The sequence below is a fragment of the Salvia splendens genome, chromosome 9 (genome assembly GCF_004379255.2).
Source record: "Salvia splendens isolate huo1 chromosome 9, SspV2, whole genome shotgun sequence".
Lineage (NCBI taxonomy): Eukaryota > Viridiplantae > Streptophyta > Magnoliopsida > Lamiales > Lamiaceae > Salvia > Salvia splendens.
In genome coordinates, this window is record NC_056040.1 from 19337687 (window position 1) to 19351716 (window position 14030).

Genomic DNA, 14030 nt, shown 5'->3' on the forward strand with positions numbered 1-14030 from the left:
GTGAAGTAAAATCAAAACAAGAGTGAAGTGAAATTAGAACAAGAGTAATGTGTTTTGTGAACAAGAGTGAAGTGAAATCAGAACAAGAGTGATGTGTTTTGTGAACAAGAGTGAAGTGAAATCAGAACAAGAGTGATGTGTTTTGTGAACAAGAGTGAAGTGAAATCAGAACAAGAGTGATGTTTTGTAAACAAGAGTAAAGTAAAATCACAATAAGAGTGATGTGTTTTGTGAACAAGAGTGAAGTAAAATCATAATAAGAGTGATGTATTTTGTGAACAAGAGTGGAGTAAAATCATAATAAGAGTGATGTGTTTTGTGACACTATGGCAACAAAAACTACCCTTGTGGCTGCTGACCAAAAATAGAAAGAAAATCTAATTCATACCAATGTATTAAGAATTAAATATGCATGGTTGTTATAAAAAAAATAAAATACGGCCAAATATACATATTAACTAAGTAGTACTTAATAAAATAGAAAAAATAAAAAATACTACTCACTAATATACAAAATAAAATAGAAAGAATATAAAACTACTAATAACTACAAATAAAAAGAATAAAACAAACTACCCAACAGAAAATAAAAACTAGTACTACTAGGAGTACTACCCAACATACTTGTATTTTTCATCATTCTATAGTAATTCTACGAAGCAATTTTCCACCGCCGCCACTTTCTCCCCATCATCAACCGCTTCCGTCAAAGATTTGATCTCGACCTCCAAGCCGCGAGCTGCATTTACAATGCTATCGAGACCTGTCACGATGGGCCGGGCAACCAAAATCATACGATCTACTATCTCCATCGCGCTTGCGACGTCGGTTTCGGTAATGAGATCGGTTAGGATCAGCGCCGTTTGGATCTCTTCGTGCAGTTGCTTGAACAATCTGGTGGCGTTGTGCTGCTCTTCAGCGAGCTGCGAGGGTTGGAGCTTGTTTACCGCCGCCGTCATCTCCACGAACAGCCCGGCGGAGGACGCCTTCAGGGGAAGAACCGGCACATGTGCTGCGGCGGCGGAGAGGCCGACCATGCAGAAGCGAGTTCTCCAGCAGAATAGCGAATTTCATAAAATGATTTCCAAAAATACCCTTGGCCTATTTTACATTTTTAAAATAAATAATATTTGTTCCATTAAGATGTGTGGCTGAGATTTGTTCTCTAGTTATACACTTAAGATTAGTTATATCTTGATCACTACCATATATATATATATATATATATAGGTGTGATCAAATACAAACCCCTATCTATAATACAAACTACAAACTTTAATCCTACACACTCCTTGTAAGTAATCAACGGTTAGCAATGTGATTCATATGTCAATGTCAACGCCTAATACAAATTCTGTCACTGGAGGGAATGTCAACGCCTAATACAAATTCTGTCACTGGGGGAATGTCAACAATGTCAACGCCTAAAGTTTGTATAGTTTGTATTATAGAGGGTTTGTATATATATGGCACGCAAATTCTTCAATTTGGTGATTACCACCATATTTAATATTTTTGCCCACTTTCCATAAAGCAATTAACGAATGGATTATTTTAACCGTTAGTTTAGTGAATAGGTATTTAATTGATGTGGCATGTGGGTCCTTTTTATTTCCATTTGTAAAGGATTTATTGATGAGTTACACTAAGTCATTATGCCACTTTGTCATGGACCATGGAATTTTTACTCGGTTTTGTGTTTCTAGATTTGAATATTTTTCAGATTTTTAATTAAATCGGTTAAACTTTCACTTTTCTTCAGGTTTGGGGGATTTTAAAGGAAAAATGTTAGTATAATCCATCAAAGGATCCGACAAATCAACTATGTTAAGTTTGATACTAAGTCAATTTCCTTCCAGAGTTGGAGATTTTTTAAAAATAAACCCTAAATTAGGTACAGAGGTAAAAAAAATGCTAAAAGCAGGGAAACGAAATTATGTTTAACCCTTAGGCGCGCCCTATGCACCGCCACATCATTATTTTTATCCTCCTTCCCTCCCACCTGCAGTGTGGCGCCCTAATGCGGGCCCAATGGCACGCCCTATATGTTTTACTATTGTTTAGTTAATTAATTTAAATGTTTTCAAATATTTAATGCAAACTAATAAAAAAACACAACGAGTAGCTAAAAACCGGCGAAGATTGCATTGATTAAACAAAAGGTACACGATTCAAGTTGGCTAATCTACGCAATTCCCAACTTCCGGCGCAGCTCATCGATCAACACCCGGAGATATTCGGTTTGGGCGGGGTCCGTACACTTCGTGAGAGCCTTGTGCGTCTGCAACAAGGTCTTCGCCATCGAGGCTGTTGCCAACGACTCATACGCGGCGGCCGTCGAGGATAATGTCGCTGTCGCCTTCCCTTATGGGACGCTGGGAGGACATCGGTGTGCCGGAACTCTCTTCCTCCGTGTACGTCTGGTTGAGGTCCACCGGGCGAGTTTCGCTTTCGCTGCTCGTGTAACCACCAGCTTCGGTGGTCTTCGTCCTCTTTGGCGTACCGGTGTGCAGAATCCCGCCTTGGAACTTCTGTTTGTCCCTCAAGAGCGCCCAAATGGCCAAATGCTTGAAGTCGCCGTAAAGGGACTGGTACGACAACAACGCTCTATCGCGCACGTCGCTTCCCTGCTCCCTCACGCACTTCTCGTACATCGCCGCTAACAGGTTGACTTGCTTCTTCACCTGATCCCAGCGCTTGCGGAGCTGCTCCTGTTGGCGCTTGTACGCGGTCGGCGGCTTCGCCTCATTGTAGCGCTCGACGATGCGCTCACAGTACGCGAGTTGCTTCTGGTTGTTGGCGAATATCGGGTCCTCCGATATATCCACCCAACACCTCGCCAAGACGAGGGTTTCATCCGGCTGGTAGTTCGTACGGCCGGGGGCGTACTCTTCATTCATTGCCGGAGGTGGCATCTTAGTCGTGCGGTGCCGGATCCGCTTCTTTTTGGCGGGGGCGGAAGCGGCGGGGGCGGATGGGGTGGCGTCGGCGGCGACGGCCCGGCGGGAGGGGTGACGTGTCGGTTTGGAGACGGCTCCATGTCAGACAAACCGTACGATTCCGTACTGAATTCGGCATCGTACTGCGTGTTGGCGTCGAACGACCGATATTTGTCGAGTTCTGTACCCAGCCAACGCGCATCACCACTAAACATCGGACTATTGGGACTTTAATCCATTTCGTAGTAAATGTGAGTTTCGAGAGTGGAATCGTGAAATAAAATGTTACAAATGAATATGGGGTAGGGGTATTTATACAAAATTTTCGAATTTAACATTTAAAAAAAATCAAAAACGCGTGCCATTGTTCGCGCCCATCGTCCGCCGAGCCCACAATGGTGCCCGATGGCGGGGACGATGGCCTATCGTCCGTGTCCATCGTCCGCCGAGCCCACAGTGGTGCCCGATGCCGCGAACGATGGCGCGGACGATAGGCCATCGTCCGCGCTTCTTCCGTTCCTGAAGCTTAGGGCGCGCCCTATGTCGAGCACCCACAATGAAGGCATCGTCCGCGCCAGAGGACGATGGCACGCCCGACGCGTGCCATCGTCCTCGGGCGCGCCCGATGGCTCCATTGTGGGTGCCCGCCCGATGGCCTATCGTCCGTGCCATCGGGCACCATTGTGGGCTCCGCGGACGATGGCACGTGTTTTTTTATTTTTTTTAAATGCTAAATTCGAAAATTTTGTATAAATACCCTCTACCCCGGCTTCATTTGTAACATTTCATTTCACGATTCCACTCTCGAAACTCACATTTACTACGAAATGGATTCAAGTCCCAATAGTCCGATGTTTAGTGGTGAGGCGCGTTGGCCGGGTACAGAACCCGACGAATATTGGCCGTTCGACGCCATTAAGCAGTACGATCCCGAATTCAGTAAGAATTCGGTTTGTCTGACATGGAGCCGTCTCCAAACCGACCCGCTGCCCCCGCCCCCGCCAAAAAGAAGCGGATCCGGCACCGCGCGAACAAGTTGCCACCTCCGGCAATGAATGAAGAGTACGCCCCCAGCCGTACGAACTACCAGCCGGATGAAACCCTCGTCTTGGCGATGTGTTGGGTGGATATATCGGAGGACCCGATATTCGTAACAACCAGAAGCAGCTCGCGTACTGAGAGCGCATCGCCGAGCGCTATAATGAGGCGAAGCAGCCGAGCACGTACAAGCGCCAACGGGAGCAGCTCCGCAAGCACTGGGATCAGGTGAAGAAGCAAGTCAACTTGTTCGCGTCGGAGTATGAGAAGTGTGCGAGGGAGCAGGGGAGCGGGGAGAGCTTGAGCGACGTGCGCGATAGAGCGCTGTTGTTGTACCAGTCCCTGTACGGCGACTTCAAGCATTTGGGCATCTGGGCGCTCTTGAGGGACAAGCAGAAGTTCCAAGGCGGGATTCTGCACACCGGTGCGACAAAGAGGACGAAGACCAACGCCGTTGGTGGTTACACGAGCAGCGAAAGCGGAACTCGTCCGGTGGACCTCAACCGGACGTACACGAAGGAGGAGAGTTCCGACACACCGATGTCCTCCCGGCGTCTCATAGGCGTCAAGGCTGCGAAGAACAAGGGGAAGGCGACGGTGACATCATCCTCGACCGCTGCCACCCCATCACCGCTCCCGGTCCCGACCCCGACCCTGAGCCCGACGGCCGCCGCGTATGTGGGGTTGGCAAGAGCCTCGATGGCGCGGACGTTGTTGCAGACGCACAAGGCCCTCGAGAAGTGTACGGATCCCGCCAAAGCCGAATACCTCCAGGGGTTGATCGATGAGCTGCGCCGGGAGTTGGGAATTGCGTAAATTAGTCAACTTGAATCATGTAACTTTTGTTAATCAATGTAGTCTTCGCCGGTTTTGGCTGCTCGTTGTGTTTTTTAATTAGTTTGCATTATATATTTTAAAACATTTAAATTAATTAACTAAATAATAGTAAAACATATAGGGCGCGCCTTATGGCGTCCCTTAGGACGCCCACTGCAGGTGGGAGGGTAGGAGGATAAAAATGATGAATTGACGGTGCATAGGGCACGCCTTAAGGCGCCCCATTGGTAATGCTCTTATATTATGATATGGCCCGGTTGACCAATTTAATCTGTTGGCATGGAATAAAACAAGGCTAAATGAAAATTCATGACACAACAATAGTTCAACAATATGTGACCTTATGGTCTGACGTTACTGTATGGCAGAATAAACAAGGTTACGAATAACCGAGGTTACAAGCCAGTACTTGTTTTGCTAAATAATTTGGCAATTTGGTTAAACACAGATGTCCTTTTGTTGGTATATTAATTTTGTTAATACTATTACTTTAATTAATATTTATACTAATCTCATAAATACAATCCTCGTCTTAGGCCATGTCTGAATTGAAAGATCAGAAAATCAATAAATAAATTAAGATTAAAACGAAATTGTCAGTTTCTTCAATGGAAAAATCAAAAACTCAGAAGAATACTATACAGCATCATCAATCAATCTCTTCAAATTCATTACAAAATTTAATCAAAATAAAATAAAAAAAAACATTTGGTAGGCAAAAGCAATCAGAGAACTTTGAAGACCATAATTATCAAGAAAAATCCACATGGGAATTCGGATTGATAACTTCATCATTTTGCTATGCCCACAGAAGTTAGAAGGGAAGAAGAAGAAGAAGAGGAAAGGTGATGTTTTGGTAAAACAAAATAGAACATGAAAGACTCAATACAAAATTCCAACAAATTGTTCTACCAAATTCTGTTTTTTATAGCACCCAACTACCTTCTCGGATTTTCTTTACAGATTTCTCATATATCTGCAAAGGGCGGATTTGTGCTTACCAAATTCAAAAACCTCATTAGAAATTCGAAAATAATGAAAAATAGAAGAAGAAAAAAAGTCGAGGAAGAAATTTCGGGGAAAATCGGGTTTGTGGGGGAGTTTACACTAAATATTACGTAAATGTACCCATTTTGTTATCTATTCCACAAATGGGAAAAACGCCAACCACATTGGCGTTTTTATTAGTAAATACGCCAACGTCATTGGCGTGTTTTAAGGTAAATACGCCAACGATGATGGCGTTTTATACTTGTGCCGTATTTTGGGTGTATGCTCTCGGATTGTAATTACGATTAAACACGCCAACTTGGTTGGCGTGTATAAATAAAAAAACGCATTTGTAAATGGCGTGTTTTCTTTGTTGAAACGCCGAACATATTGACGTTTTGTAAAAGACGCCAACCGGAGTGGCGTATTTACTTAATCATGAAAAACGCCATTCTGAGTGGCGTGTTTAATCAGACTGATATACCAGGCGTTCCTCCCCCAAATCGCGAAAACCTCACAACACACAGCCTTCGCGATTTCTCCAGCTGCGCGCCTTCTCTCCGTGATTTCGGCCTACATTCATCAATCGGTGCTATTCTCCCCCAAATTCATCTATTTTATTCGGTTAGTATGCTTACCTTTTACATAATTATAGTAATTGGTGGATAGCTAGGGTTTGTAATGGGTTGTGAATTGAGTAGAAATATTATGCATTTTGGATTGGTTGAATGATATTATTGTTGATTATTATGTTGGATTGTGTTGGGTTTAAGTTAATTTGTGTATAAATTTGATTATAAGCCTAAACCCTAGGGTTTTTATAGCTAAAAAATTGGGCAAATTGTTTTGATTTATGTGGGTTTTGGTTGATTAGTTTAGATTGTTAAATTTGTTTAGGTTAGGCAAAATTGAAATTGGTAGGTTGGGCGAATTGTTAATTGAAATTGTTAATTTTGTGTAGGTGAATTGGTTTATGATTTTGAATGTGCAATGTTGTGTAACTTGCTTATTTGATGTTGGTGTTCAATTTTGTGATATTGGATTAAATTGTATCTAATTATTGAAATGGTTTATGGTTGGTTATTGTTGAATTTGGTTTATGAAATTGGATTAAATGTTATGGTTGGTTATTGTTGAATTTGAATTATGTAGGTAAATTATGGCATCATCTTCAACCTCTCGTCGTCGGCTTGCATGTGGTCCTGCGGATCCATCTGTATTATATTTTCAGAGACAACACGTCTCTAACAACATATGGGCAGGAGTTCCATCCGAAGATGTACGCTGCCGACGATTTGAAGGAAAAATTTGGGATGTTCCCATCCAGCAACATGTCTTGACAATAGTGGACCAGATGGGGTTTGGGGGTATGTTAAGGTGTGGTAAACCAAAAGAAATTGACCACCATCTTATCACAGCTCTGATTGAACGTTGGAGGCCAGAGACTCACACGTTTCACTTTCCAGTCGGTGAAGCGACTGTGACACTGGAAGACGTGGAGGTCTTATGGGGCCTGAAAGTTGATGGAGAGGCTCTGACAACTTACATCCCCCCGACGGACGCGGGATATTGGACGGACAGGTGTATGGATTTTCTAGGATTCATACCGGAAGCATCCGAGTTGAAGGAAATGGCTTTTAAGCAGACGAGCTTATCGCGCCAATTGAGGATTGAGCTGTCTAATGACCACGAACACTACATATATGCTCAGCGGGCTCGTATCTATTGTCTGCTATTACTTGGTGGTCTGATGATCCCCAACGCCACCGGAAATAAAATTCCGTTCTTCTACCTACACTTTTTCATGGATATAGAACGGTGTTCTACATATAGCTGGGGTGGGGCGACGCTTGCTTGCTTGTACCACAATTTGTGTGAAGCGGCCGTTGGTCAGAGGACGGATGTAGGGGGAGCCTTAACTCTATTACAACTTTGGGCTTGGGAGAGAATCCCAAATATTAGACCGAGGATGCTAGATCCCGTGCATACAGACTATCTACCATGTGCAAGCGCGTAAGTTGTTCATTAATTGCGTTTTTAAACTTAATGTTCATCAATTTTCGTGTTCTTAACTCATAATTTAAATTTTTTAGATGGAATGGCCCGGCGTCATATGTAAAAGCACCCGGACATTGTGTTGAAAATTTCCGAGATCAGTTCTCCATGATGCATCCTAATCAGGTACTTCATATATTTATAAAATGTTTTTGGTTTTTTGTTTTTTGTTTTTATGGAAATTATTTTGAAAAATTTGTATCACATGTAGTTTATTTGGAGGCCTTATCTCCACCGGGAGTTGCCGGAAAGTTGTGATGCCGGTCGTCCTATATGGATGTCGATCACAACGCTTATTTGTTGGAATCTGGCTGAGCCACACCTGCCACACCGAGTGTTGCGCCAATTCGGGATTGTCCAACCGTATATCCCGGATCTCCCCCGGTTCCACGGTTCTGATTTTTTGAAACAGGATCGCCGTGGAAAAGCTGGTCGGAATTGGGTTCAATGGCACGCCAATTATATACAGGAGTGGGACAACAGACACTTTACGATATGGACTGATCTGGAGGACAGTACTGAGCCTGTTGCAACGGAAGAATATATGAATTGGTTTCGCCAGATCACTGTGGTGTATTTAACCAAACCCGGCGTGCATGCTGAAGAGGGATTCCACGAAACCGCATCTTCTCATAACTTTACGGTACATTATTCATACTTAACTAAACCCTGATTACTTATTCAAATTCATATTATGATATGTACTTAACTTTGAAAAATTGTAGGTGGAGACGCTTCACAAAATACGTCACTATCTAAGTGGTCGAGCTGCGACAGGACATTTCTGTCCGGATATGGAAACCATTTCGAGGATGGTTGAAGAAGGACTGCAGATATCCGGGGAGCCTCAGCTGATGGACTACCCTCCTTCGCAGCGCTCTGCAATGGACGTGGACGTACCCATAAGGCAAAAGGCAAAACGACGAACCAAGCAGAAAACCGTCCGCGGAGAGTCGTCATCTCAGTTCGTACACGACTCCGATGACGATTTTGAGGACCCACCTCCACCGAGCTCTGCACTTCGAGGCCGTCATTCTATTAGCCATACCGGTGGTACCGGAGAAGATATTGGCCTCAGTGATGTCCCCGCTTCTCCACCGCGGTCGTCTGTGCAGGAGGATCTTGAGAACGCTGTTGTTCAAGATACTCCTCCCTCAAGGATCCCTAGATCTACATCTACTATTGGGAAGGGGATACGGCGTCTGTTTATGCGGAAACGTCGTGACGATTGAACTAATTTGAACTCTTGATATTACTGTAATTTGATATTGATGTTTTTTCATTTGATTTGAACTCATTGATTTTAAGTCTTTATGATTAAGTATTTGGATGTCTGAATTATTATTTCCTAGTAGAAATGAAAATGAAAACAGGCAAATAAAGAGATATTGGCGTTTTTGTGAATGTAAGTCTTTGTGAAAAACGCCAATGCTATTGGCGTTTTTAAGTTAGTTTATATTTTTGCCCGTTTTGTCTACGACGAATGCGGACATTCTGAACAAACACGCCATTCCCGTTGGCGTTTTTAATAAGACGCCATTCCCGTTGGCGTGTTATTTAAAAACGCCATTCCCGTTGGCGTTTTTAAGTGAGTGTGCACGGAACGAGCCAGGCGGCCGAGGTGCCGAGCAGGGGGGCCGAGGTGCCGAGCAGGGGGCCGAGATGCCGAGCCAGCGGCCGAGGTGCCGAGCAGGCGGCTGAGGTGCCGAGCAGGCGGCTGAGGCGTTTTTAATAAGACGCCATTGCCGTTGGCGTGTTATTTAAAAACGCCAACGGCATTGGCGTTTTTAAGTTAGTTTTTTCGTTGCTCGTTTTTTCTACGCCGAAAGCGGACATTCTGAACAAACACGCCAGTCGCGTTGGCGTGTTTCAGTAATAACACGCCATTCACGTTGGCGTTTTAAAGTGAAAAGACGCCAATTAAGTAGGCGTCTCTTCAAACACGCCACTCACATCGGCGTGTCCTATAAAAAAACGCTCCCACAGCTAAGAGTTTTTAATCATTTCATCATTATTCAATATATAAGTACATACAAATATTACCCTATACATTAGTCCAAATCTTGCTAAATACAGAAATCCAATATTACACAATGCATACGTTCAATTGTCTCGCCTTTTCCGCGTAAAAAAGCTACGGATCCCCTTCCCGATTCTGGCGGTTGAGAGTCTAGACGGAGGAGTCTCTCGCACAACGACATTCTCTAAATCAACCCCAAAATATTCGTCTCGCACAGAAGACCGAGGTGGAGAATGTGGGACATCACTGAGACCGATGTGTTCGCCTGTACCACCAGTGTGGCTGACAGAGTGACGACCTCGAACTGCAGATCTTGGTGGAGGTGGAGGCATAAAATCGTGATCGACATCATCAGTGTGACTGACAGAATGACGACCTCGAACTGCATATCTTGGTGGAGGTGGAGGCAAAGAATCGTCAGCGGCATCATCTATCAACTGATTATCCATCCTTGGTGGAGGTGGATGCAAAAAATCGTCAGCGGCATCATCTACCAACTGAGTATCCATCCTTGAATGAGCATTCGGGCAGTTGCGCCTGTCGTGACCTGGTTGACGGCAATGTTTACATCGGCGTCGGGCTCGTGGCTGGTCAGCTTCACGGACATCCATCTGATTAGGAATCCTAGTAGTACGGTATCGACCGCGACTTTTAGGCATTAACTGAGCTCGTGAACATTGCAAAGTCCATTCAGGCACGGCCCAATAATCTTGGTGTCTGGGTGGATTGAACACCGTAGAATATTGGTGTACCCAAACACTTGTGCGGTATACGGGATCAACAAGCGACAGCATGTTGTCGTTTCTAAAACGCGCAACTGCCGCTGCATGTGAACATGGAAGTCTCCACATCTGCCACTTTTGACATTTGCAGTGCGAGTCCAAGTACTTTACCTTCCACTTATTAGCGCCCTTTCCACCAATTCGACGCTTTGTTCGAACCACATAATGCCCTGCAATTGTGTTGGGTGCTCTCACATTATGCAATTGACCTTTTGCATCATTTTTGCACACCTTTTCATGCGCCCACGGGGTAAGTGGTGTGGCACACTGTGTTGATGCAATTGACCGGTCATTGAACCATTCTATTGTCCTCCAGAATATCATATCAATGCAAGCTTTAATTGGGAGTTGTCTTGCGCCTCTCAACACATTGTTGTAAGATTCCACCATATTAGTGGAAACCTCACCCCATCTTTTGTGTTTGTCATACGCCAGATTCCATTTTTCTAACTCCACGGCATCAAGGTACTGCAAAGCCTCGTTGTTGACGTTTCGAAGTAAACGACGTCTGATCTTAAACTTGCGCTTCTTGGTAGCAATACCAATTTTCCAAACAAGTCTTTTGACCATGATACCTTTGTGATTCTGCAAAACATTCTTTCTAACATGTACCAAGCAAAATCTGTGATGACCCACATTGGGTTCTTCTTTCCATATGGGAGAATTCATTGCATCTATGATTCCCACATGCCTATCAGATATGACACATATTTCATGCTTTGCTACATGAAGTCTAATGCGTTCCATAAACCAATTCCAACTTTCTTTGGTTTCCTCATCAACAATGGCATATGCAACAGGCAAACATTTCTTATTAGCATCAAATCCAACGGCAATAAGAATTTTACCTCGACATCGTCCACGTAGATGAGTTCCATCAACCGTTAAAACTGGTTTGCATAGTTGAAAAGCCTCCACAGCTGGTCCAAAAGCCCAGAATACGTACTTGAATACCTTGTTCATACCATTGCTTAATATGTCATCGTGCATCCATTCCACAATTATGCCAGGATTTTGTCTTTGCACTTCATTCAAATAAGCTGGTAAAACTTTGAACGACCACTCCCATCCACCGTATACAAGCTCAATCGCTGTCCTCCGAGCATACCATGCTTTCTTGTAACTAACTTTGACATGAAATCTATTTTCAATATCCGCCACAATTGCTTTTACCTTGTAGCAAGGATCGTTTTCTATCTGATGGCGAACACTCAACGCTATCATACCCGACGAAAGATTAGCGTGACCATTATAGTTACGATCCCCCATGCAAGTATGAGCAGTGCTGAACACTCTAATTTGCCAGTGTTCATCATGCTTCCTCAGTGTTGCTCGGCACTCCCACAAACATGGCGGTAAGGACTTATCTTTCGGATTTCCCTGTGGCCACTTACAAACTGCATGCCATCTCTTTCCTTTACTTTCAACAACTGTATATTGTCGGATTTTTTCCAAATGCCAATGAGTCACAGCTGCCTTCAATTCCAACTTCGTTCTAAATTTAGTATGCAAACCGACATTGGTAGGATCCTTTTCACTCCAATAATGCACACTGGGATCATCACGCTCAAAGTTTTTGGGATCAAAACTATCATATGGACCTGGTAAGGTGCGAAAGTAGTTGATTCCAGGCTGTGGGAACTGTGGAACTACTCTTCCTCCAACTGCCCTTCCACCAACTGATGTTTCTCCAACTGCTGTTTCTCCAAGTGGAATGGATGGTCTTGAAGCAACAAATTGTTCATCATCCGACGGATCACCATCTGAGTCTGTACTAACCGTGTCGGAATCTTCAGAATTATAAGGTGATTGTGGATCAAGAAAGTCGGCTTTATCAGGACCTATTATGTCCTCCACCACATCACAATTGTCACGATCCCCTAAATGCACGCCTCCAGCTTCAAAATCTTGTGTTGCAGCTAAATATGGTTCTTCGGCTCTCGTAGACGTACCAACATCAAAATCTTGTGTTGCAGCAAAATATGGTTCTTGGGCTCTCGTTGACGTACCAGCATCATAACTTATGACATGATGACTATGATGTTGAGTAATTGCCGAATACTCAACATATAATTCAATTACACCTCCAATAACCATACTCTCACTAAACATTAGTTGCATGCATACTTCTTCTAGTTGAACACCTATAAACGTGACTCCGGATCCAAAGCATATAGTACGTTTCCATATTATTTGAATATTGTTTTCATATATGCTTATCCCCATCCTTTCACAAATTTTTTCCACAAGGTCATCGTACGAAATTGTTTCATCCAACATAATGAATCCTTTAGCAAAAGGAGGATCATACGAAATAACTGCTCCGGGAATTATCTTTCCACCCCAATATAAATTGACACACCACGTCATACTATCTGCAATAATGTAAAACACAAATAAATATGTATTATTTTTACATTCATCATTATGTAGAGTCAGCCAAAAAATTGACAAAATAATTCTATTAAATACACTACAATATGTATTATCATAACAATCCATAAAATATACTATAACATATAATAGCATAACAATTGGTCAAAATATTTCCATTAAAATATATACTATCATAATAATCCATCAAAATATTAGTGTACCCATAATAATTGGTCAAACTATTATATTAATTACACTACAATATATATTATCACAACAATCAATCAAATATTGGAAGACTAATGTTTAGAAGAATGAGTCTAAAATTTGATATACTAACCGATTAGAAGGACTAATGGTTGAAAGAATTAGCCAAATTCAAAATATCCACGCTTAAATCCACCACCGGGTCGACCCGAGCTAAAGGTTTTTATGCGTTTGGGAAGGGTTTTCGCGTTTTGGGGAGGGAAAGTGTTTATGGTCGCGATGTTGGGGGAGATCTGATAAGGATATGGTTCAACAGAAACACGCCGCTCAAATTGGCGTTTTTAAGCATAACACGCCAACCTCAGTGGCGTTTTTATTAATTAAACACGCCAACTACATTGGCGTTTTACCTGGTATACACGCCAACTTCATTGGCGTTTTTTCCCGTCGCTGTATTTGGCGAAAATACACCTCCAATACGACGCGAAGATAAACGCCAATGAGGTTGGCGTTTTTACTAATAGAAACGCCAATGTGGTTGGCGTTTTTCCCATTTTTGGAATAGATAACAAAATGGGTACATTTACGTAATCTTTAGTGTAAAGTGCCCCATAAACCCGATTTTCCCGAAATTTCGCATAGAAGTAAGCTGCGCTCTACGTCAAACCTGATAAAATAAATAGGGTTTGGGAAGTGGACCTTATCTCAATTGGGCCAGCGTTTAATGGGCCAGCCGCTTCATTCATCTTTATACACTCCTAGGCCAGCAAACTTTGGGCCGGGCCG

At 43.2% G+C, this 14030-nt stretch overlaps 1 non-coding gene across 1 annotated transcript; it reads right to left on the minus strand.

The window, feature by feature from the left end:
* Positions 1–5534: 5534 nt before the first annotated feature.
* On the minus strand, positions 5535–5615 carry LOC121749937. The gene has a single exon (XR_006039740.1). It is a non-coding gene; the product is annotated as a small nucleolar RNA R160 (small nucleolar RNA).
* Between the last annotated feature and the right edge of the window lie 8415 nt (positions 5616–14030).